At 39.9% G+C, this 9,223-nt stretch overlaps 1 pseudogene; it reads left to right on the top strand.

The window, feature by feature from the left end:
* The first annotated feature begins 7,762 nt into the window (after positions 1 to 7,762).
* On the top strand, positions 7,763 to 8,707 carry LOC110200491 (olfactory receptor 52A1-like; annotated as a pseudogene).
* The last annotated feature ends 516 nt before the right edge of the window (positions 8,708 to 9,223 follow it).

Here is a 9,223-nt window from a genome sequence, read left to right as displayed (position 1 = left end):
AAAGGAGGCATTGCTTCTAGTCAAAGATGCCAGTGTGTGATCTGAGGGGTTGGGACTGCTCCAAGACTGAGTTGGGAATAAAATTAGTTGATACAAATAAGCTTAGTACCACTTGTCAATTATAATGGATAGTTAACTATTTATTACTCTGGTTTCTTGTACCATGTTGTGCCTTACAGCTACTAGAATTAAAAACATATGTTCCTCAAGTATTCAGTGAGTAAAAAAATCTACTTTTTTCTATTGATAATCAGTACCCCAGGAGCAGAAGCAGAGGAAGTGGAAAGTGAGGATTACCCAGACATGAGGGTACACGTATTAGAAATGCTGTAAAGTCAGAGAATTAAGGGAATCTAGTGAAGTAAAAAAGATGAAGGCTAGTTATGGGTGTAAGGGAGTATAGAGAGGAGGAAATGGGCTAGTACAATAGTAATAAGTCGAAGGGCCAGATGTTATGATGAGTATGTGAAAGCTGGTTAGCATGAGTAAGAGAAAATATTATGATATGTCTCTTAAACCTTAATGCCCAGGACCTCATACAATATTCTGCATGTGATCTGACAAAGACTGTAGTAATGTATGTTCCTTAAACTGAACACATGCTTTAATTAATACCATCAAAGACTATAAGTATTTTTTGGCTACTAACTCATACCTTTAACTTATATTATTTGCATTCAAATAAAACCCCCAACTTATGTATAGCCATGTCTTTGTCATTCTTTACTTTTGCAGCTAATTTTTTGAGCTCAAGTTGAGGACTTAACATTTAATCTTTATTAAATTTGATCTTTTCATATTTGGTTCATAAATCTAAACAATAAAAACAATTGTCGACCTTGGCTCTCATCCAATATGTAAGCTATTCTTTCTAGTTTAGTGTCATCTATGCATTTGATAAGTTAACATTTATACCTTTTCCAATTCAGTTGATAATCCAAAACGGTATCTATGACAGAAGTCTGTGGCACCCCATGATAGCCCTCTTTCTTGATTAACAATGGCCCATTCATGACAAAGCATTGGGTACAGTTATTCAGCAGATTTTTTGGGTTTCAGATTTTCCTACCTTCATGATTATATAGTCTACATTTCTAAATCTTGTCCGAAAGGACACCATGATAAATTTTGTCTTATGTCTTAATGAAATCAAAGTATACTTTGTCTCTAGCATTCTTAGGACCTCCCATCAAAATCAGAGAGCAACTGGGTTTATCTGGCATGACATGGAATCTTCAAACTGGAAGGACCTCAGACACTATCTAGTCCAACTCATAGCTAAACATGAAGACTCTTTATAACATCTCTGATAAGCATTCATATGGCTTCTGTATCAAATCCTCAGTGACAAGCTGGAGGGCTCTTATTTCCCATTGGAGAACTCTGTTAGGAAGTTTTTCCATTATGTTGTGTCAAAGTCGACCTCTCTGTAATGTCTATTCATTAGAATGAGTTTTGTGCTCTGGGTCCAAGCAAAACAGGTGAATTACTGTTGGTGCTATTTGAAATTGTGAAGAATGGAAGTGATGATGTAGATCTGGAAATGGGAAAATTTCCCAATTTTTAAGAGGAAAAAATATGGATTCTTTGAAATCTAGGTTTGTGAATGTGTTACAGTTTCTGGGCGCAATTTAATAAAAAAATTTACTTGTTCTCTTCTTTTCCCAAATTGTGCCCCTCCTCGTCTTTCAAACATGACCACATGTATATCCTCAGTGAAACCCGTGCATCTACCTTCACATCTACTATCTCCAACTCTTGATTTATTTATTTGTATTTACTGTATTTCTTGCTGAAGCCCTAAGCTCAACTTCTAAATATCTGCCTATTCACTTTCCGACCCTTACTGAATCCTTCCACTTGCCCACTATTCTTTTCTGAATTCTTTGTACCCATTCAGTTCACCCAGCATTCTAAGTCCTGCCTTTACCCAATCTCAAACAGAGCCTTCCTTGCTTATCTATTTACTTACTGTTCTTTACTGAACTCCTAGCATCCAAGCTTACCCTGTGCTTCACACAGAACCACTACATTTACCTTCTCATCCTATTGTTCCTCCCTACAGCCATATGCTGACTTAGCTTCATTTCCCTTACTCTCTCCTGTGCTCCTTACCCTGAAACACCCACCCTGAAATGGCTCTTTGACTCATTACTATTGTACTAACCCATTACTTCCTCTCTATACTCCCTTACACCCACAACCAGCCTTCATCTTTTTTCACTTCACCCTAGATTCCCTTAACTCTCTGACTTTCCAACATTTCTAACAAGTGTACACTCATCTCTGGGTAATCCACACTTTCCACTTCCTCTGCTTCTGCTCCTGGAGTACTGATTATCAATAGAAAAAGTAATAGAAATACAACTCTCTCTGGTTGTATTCTACAAAGATGATGGTGAGTGTACAAGGGGCCTTTGAAGGATTTTTTGCCTTATTTCAATAAGCATCAGGGACAAGAAGGGGGAAAATTTGAAGAAGATAAAGGTTGATGTGTATTCAGAGGGACTATAGTATAGAGATTTAGAAGAAATGGGTAAAAAGGATAAATTGGAGGCATCCAAATGGCTGGTAGGAATTGGGTTTATATGGTTGTTTGGGGCCAGATGGTGTTGAAATCTTCTTGCTAGTGCTCAACTTTCTAGGAACAGTTTTTATTTATTTATTTTTGCACTTTTTGATGAGCAATCAGGGCTAAGTGACTTGCCCAGGGTCACACAGCTAATAATTGTCAAGTGTCTGAGGCCAGATTTGAACCCAGGTCCTCCTGACTCCAAGGCTGGAGATCTATCCACTTCACCACCTAGCTGCCCCTCTAGGATCACTTTTGAGCATGAGGGTAGCTCAGATCACCCTATTTCCTAAGCTTCATAGAGTCAGAGCTGGAAGGGAGAGGGAACTTTGAGATTTTCCAGCTAAACCCTTTCATTTTATGGATGAGTCAATTGAAGATCAGAGACATGAAGTGACTTTCACAAAAACACAAGAAATAAATGGAATCTAAGTAAAAGTAGCCCAGAGAAAATTGAAAAGTTACAAAAGTATAGGTTTCTCAAGCTGATTGAGATGGCTAGAATTTAAAATTTTTGATATAGTAATAATAACACATAAATAGTGCCTTAAAGATTTGTAAATCATCTGATCTCATTTAATCTGGGCAATAGAATTGTTACATATGCTCTTAGTATTCCTATTTTTCAAAAGAGAAAACTGAGGCTGAGAAAAGTTAAGTAACTTGCCCAGGGCCACACACCTGATAAGTGTCTGAGGCAAAATTTGAATTAGGTATTCTTGACTCCATATATGGTGTTTTATTCATTATGCTATCTAGTGTGGTTTGGTGGATAAAATGTTTGACTTGGAATCAGAAAGACCTGACTGTGAATCTTACCACTGACACCTACTTGCTACGTGATTCTGGGAAAATCATTTAACCTTTTTCAGCCTCAGTTTCCTTGACAGCAAAATGAGGGGGTTGGATTTGATGATCTTTCATGTCCCTTCTGAATGTAAATTTATGATCCAATGATCCGGGTAGGCATCCAAGAGAACTAAGGCACTCAGGATGCATTGAAAGGCATAGTGTTTAAGACTACAGAGAGGATGGTCCATTTGTATCCTGCCCTAGTCACTTCACATTTGAAGTTTTGTGTTCTAAACTGAAGTTTAGAAAAGACGTGGATAAATAGAGCATCCACAATAATGGATGGGCAACCATAATAATGGACTCCTATGGTTTTGAGTCCATGCCATGTGTGGATTGATTGATGTAACTGTGAATGTTTAGCCTGGAGAAGAGAAGACTTATCTTCCTTTATGGGGTGATAATTGTCTTCAAGTATTTGAAGGGCTGTCATGTTGAAGCTAACAAGTCAACAAGCATTTATTTAGCACCTACTATGTTCCAGGCAGTCTATGCTCTCAAGAAACTCAAAATCTAAAAGGAGAGACAATATGTAAACTATGTACAAATAGGTTATATAAAGGATAAATTAGAGATGGAGATTCTGTTTGCCCCTAGAGGAGAGAAATAGTGAAAAACGGATCAAATTTACAAAGAGACAAATTTAGGCTTGCTGTCAGGAAAGACTTCCTAACAATTAGTGCTGTCCCAAAGTGGAGTAGTTTACCTGGGAGTATTGAGAAGATAACACACAAGAGGAATCTGAAAAAGTGTGATGAAGGGGCAAGAAGGTACCTGGGCATGTTGAAATAGGAGTATAGCAAGGTGGGAAATGAAGAGATAGCTAGACTAGGCACTCTTCTTAAATGGAAGGTGTTGGAGAAGCCCTTTGATCTACCCTCCAATAAGAGGGTGCTGATAAGATAGAGGTATCATGGCTAATATGATCTTGCAGAATAACGAGGTTCCTGGTGGCAAGAAAGAGAAGTCCGAAGGAATGAAACTAAGTGGGAAATGAAGAGATGGCTGGCCTAGTGGGTCTTTGGACACACGTAGTACTTATGCAAGATTTGCTTTTACTTATACTATACTCCAGTCTCTTTATTTTTATCTTAATATTTTCCTGCTTCGAAAGGAAGCCTTTTGTCTCATTTCCTAAAAATTATCTAGAAAAAAAATAAAGAAAAAAAGAAAAAAAATTAGCTAGAATGTATGGGTAGAAGGTGGTGGTGGGAATTCCAAAATCGTGATATTTATGGAGTCTAGTGCATAAGTAATGTAGTTTTGGAACCATTCATTCTTTAGGCTAGTTAGCTATCTAATTCATCCACCTGCTTTTATGAAAAAAAAAAATCAATCTGTCTCAATTCAGCCAGATAAGGAAATGTATGTTCAGGGAAGAAAATCTCAAATACAACCTCAATTATATTCAATTTGTCCTTCATTTAATATGACCTACATTTTCTTTTGCCGTGAGTAACTCCTATTCTGCGAGATGAAACCTTTAGCTGAGGATTTTCTTCTTGCTTCTTTCACGGGCATTCTGGACTTGAGAGGGTGATGTTCCCACTTAACTCTCTACATCATTAACTATGGAGCTGATCCCCTGTCCCTCTGGGTTCTGGGTGGCAGGGCTGTGGATTCCTTCAGGTCGCTTGACTCACTGAGGGTAGAACAAGAGGGAATGGGCTGAAGTAGCAGCAGTATGTGTTGGAGTGAGGTAAAAAAAATGTTTCTTCCCAGTAAGTGGAATGGGACATTGTGTGGTCACTCTGTACTTCTCTTCCTTCCTTTTGCCTGTCACAGGCTACAAGTGTGAGCTGGCTCTGGGCTGAACTGAGGCAGAATTGGCATAGGTAAGGCTGGGAGGAGAGGAAAGCAAAAGGTCTGGGAACAGGAAGGATTTCCTTGTTCATGTGAAGAGCACAATTGCATATGTATTTGTATGTGATTGTCAACATGCTATATGTGTGCTTCCTTGTGTGTGTCTGAGTGTAGGCATTTGTGTGTGATTATATTGCTCTGTGTGTCTCTATGCATATTGTATGTTAATGAGTATTGTTTGTATGTACTGGGATGGGCAAAAGGGGAAGAGGACATGTAGCAATGTGTTGAGGGCTGTCTGTGAAGAAGCATGAACCAAATGAAGCTGGGCAGGATTACTGCTGAGGGTGGAGATAGGTGGGCACATTGGAGGTGAATAATGTCAATCTTGGAAACCCAGGGGCCAGGGTTTATACTCCCTAAGGGCAGAATTTGATAAACATCAAAAAATTGCCCCAACTCAACATTTCCTTTATCCCATTGTCTGAATTTCTACTGTAGGGTACCACTTTGGCCACTGTCTCCCCTCAAACAACTTCATTAACATCGTTAAGTGCTTACTATGGGCTGTATACTATGTTAAGAACTGGAGATACAAAACCAAGAAAACAAGATGGTCTCTACCCTCAAAGAGCCTACATTCTAATGGAGGAAGAAAACACACTAAAGGAAGAGGTGGAAAACTGGAAGTAGGGTTGGGGAAGACTGGATGCTAGTAGGTAAAGGAGTTGTGTGGCTGGGATTTCTGATGATATGACAGATAAGCACAAGAACTCATCAGTCATGTAGTCAGCCCTATGGTGGACTCATTCTTAGTGGGTGAAGAGGGATAACTGCACAGGTTTGGCAGACTAAAGAGTGAGTATTGAGGGAATTGGGCAGTGTGGCTGGACATCTGATGATAAGGCAAGTAAGTGCTTCATTATTGTCAACTAGAAGCACTAGCACAGAGCGGTTAGCCTTTCTAGGGCATGCTATAGCCAAGAGGGACAAATACTCTTTTCAAGAGTCATATAATTGATTGAATTGTATAGCAAATATTTGGATACAGGCTAGATGACCTCTCAAGCAAACACTTGGATGACTTAGGATGATTTTCTTTTAAAACTTTATTTTACAAGTATTTTAAAATGCATACCATGTGTAAGGCATTTTTCTACTTACAAGGGATACAAAACTGAAATCAAAATTATCACTGCCCTCCAGAAGCTTATGTTCTAATTCAGGGGTGGGGAACCTGTGGCCTTCAGGCCATATGTGGCCTCAAGTGTGGCCCTTTGACTGAATTCAAACTTCACAGAACAAATCCCCTTAATTGTCTTGCTTTCTTGCTTTCTTTCTTTTTTTTTTTCTGGTTAGGCAATCAGGGTTAAGTGACTTGCCCACAGTCACATGGCTAGTAAGTATCATGTGTCTGAGGCTGGATTTGAACTCAGGCCCTCCTGACTCCAGGCAGTGCTTTACCCACTGCACTACCTAGCTGCCCCTCCTGTTCTAATTCTTAATATCCTAGTGGATGGAGGTGTGTGGATAAAATACGCATCATTTCCCCCACCATCTTAGAGAACATGTCTCTGAAATGGCAATAAAATTGGACATTATTCACCTTCAATGTGCCCACCTATCTCCACCCTCAGCAGTAATCCTGCCCAGCTTCATTTGGTTCATGCTTCTTCACAGACAGCCCTCAACACATTGCTGCATGTCCTCTTCCCCTTTTGCCCATCCCAGTACATACAAACAATACTCATTAACATACAATATGCATAGAGACACACAGAGCAATATAATCACACACAAATGCCTACACTCAGACACACACAAGGAAGCACACATATAGCATGTTGACAATCACATACAAATACATATGCAATTGTGCTCTTCACATGAACAAGGAAATCCTTCCTGTTCCCAGACCTTTTGCTTTCCTCTCCTCCCAGCCTTACCTATGCCAATTCTGCCTCAGTTCAGCCCAGAGCCAGCTCACACTTGTAGCCTGTGACAGGCAAAAGGAAGGAAGAGAAGTACAGAGTGACCACACAATGTCCCATTCCACTTACTGGGAAGAAATATTTTTTTTTTTACCTCACTCCAACACATACTGCTGCTACTTCAGCCCATTCCCTCTTGTTCTATCCTCAGTGAGTCAAGAGACCTGAAGGACGTTTGTTTTACCCCTAATTTTAAAAATCACTCCTAATATATAAAATAAGGTTCTCTTGTTCAGAGTTGCTGAATTAACCTTGGAGAGGGTGAAGGCGTCACTTTTTATTATTTCCAACAAGGGAGACACTTTGTAGGCCCTCAGTACTGTATTTGTCCTTTAACACCCAAGATCTCTAAAACTTTAGTCTTATGTGTCACCATATGTCTGACTGATAACCCATTAAATGAATTCCCCTACTCCTCTGTCCTCTACTTCTTCTTCTACATAATTCTTCTTCTTCTACTTCTCTTCCTCCTACTTCTACTTCTATTTCCCTTCTCTTCTACTTCTCTTCCAATTAATTCTTTGGTTCTTTCTTTGAAGGTGATATGTACAACATGAAAGATTCCAATGTCACCTTTGTCAACTCCCCTATTCTTCACTCTATTGGGAGTCCCTGGTCTGGAATCTGTATAGCACTGGATAGGGATTCCATTTGGCATCATGATCCTCCTTGCTCTTGTGTGGTACCATCTTGTCTGTCATTTGGAGGGACCCATCACTCCACCAACTCATGTATGTTCTCTTGGCAATGTTGGCCATCAGTGACCTTGGTATTTTCCCTGTCCTATTCCCTAAAACCTTGGCCATATTCTGGTTCAACTTCAAAGAGATTGAATTCAGTGTCTGTCTGACCCAAATGTTCTTTGTGCATGCCCTGGCAGGGTTTGAAACTGGGATCTTGGTAGCCATGGAATTGGATCGCTATGTAGCCATATGCCAGCCCCTAAGGTGCACAGCTATCCTGACCCCTCAAGTCCTGCTTGGCGTTGCAGTTGTAGTAGTTATGAGGGCTGTTCTTCTCATCTCCTGTCCCATCCTTATTAAAATGAAACTAAAATCGTTCCATTCCACAGTGGTAAATCATGGCAGTAGTGAAACTGGCTGTAGGCGACACTCGAGTCAACAAGCGTTATGGTTTATCTGCAATCCTGATCGTTTGCTGTTGTGACATTTCTTTCATCTCTACCTCCTTCATTCTTATCTTCAGGGATGTCCTGAGGCTTCCAGAGAAGGAGGCCAGGGTCAAAGCAGTCAATATCTGCACTGCCCACATCACCATTATTGTACTCAGTCATTCACTAGCACTCTTCTCCTTTCTGGTGCACTGATATGGCCACCATATAGCTCCTTATGTACACATTCTCTTGGCCAATATCTATCTCTTAATTCCTCCTGTTGCAAATCCTGTTGTGTATGGGGTGAAGACCAAGGAGATCTGCATTTGAGTGATCACCATGCTCTCCCTTGAGAGACAAAGGCCTAAATCCTGACTTATTTATGTGGCAGGAATGAGCCTATGTATTTGGTAAGCATATGACTTTGTCCCTGGGAGCCTTTTCTATGTCTGTATCCAGGAATAATTGTGTTAGTGATATAGACTCTGAATGATAGGTTGAAAGGCCTATCAAGAGGACAGTTTCTTGTTTCCTCATACTTGGTTATGTGGTTTGAAACTATGGGGCCACCTGCCTAGTTTGGAGACCCACAAAACACATGTGAGGTTAGAATTAGAAAGTTATTGAATCAAGAACCTTGGGGTCACTAGAAATAAATTCCTAAAAAGAGCAAAGACTCAAAATCAATGAGTAGTGATGAATGAGACAGAGGAAGGGTAACTAAGATTTTAGAGCAGCATCTCTCAAAGAAATGGACAGGAAAGATCAATAAGAGGAAAGACTCTGAGAAAGAAGCTCTGGTATTGATTCTAGCCATGAATACACCGATTGGATTAGATTACAGAGTGTGTGAGAGGATAATGAATAGGAACATTACGTTGTGACAGGATG

Source organism: Phascolarctos cinereus, unplaced genomic scaffold (genome assembly GCF_003287225.1).
Source record: "Phascolarctos cinereus isolate Bilbo 61053 unplaced genomic scaffold, phaCin_HiC Scaffold_726;HRSCAF=1367, whole genome shotgun sequence".
In the NCBI taxonomy this organism is placed as follows: Eukaryota; Metazoa; Chordata; class Mammalia; order Diprotodontia; family Phascolarctidae; genus Phascolarctos; species Phascolarctos cinereus.
Note: the sequence above shows the minus strand (reverse complement) of the source record. Positions and strands in the feature narration are given on the sequence as shown.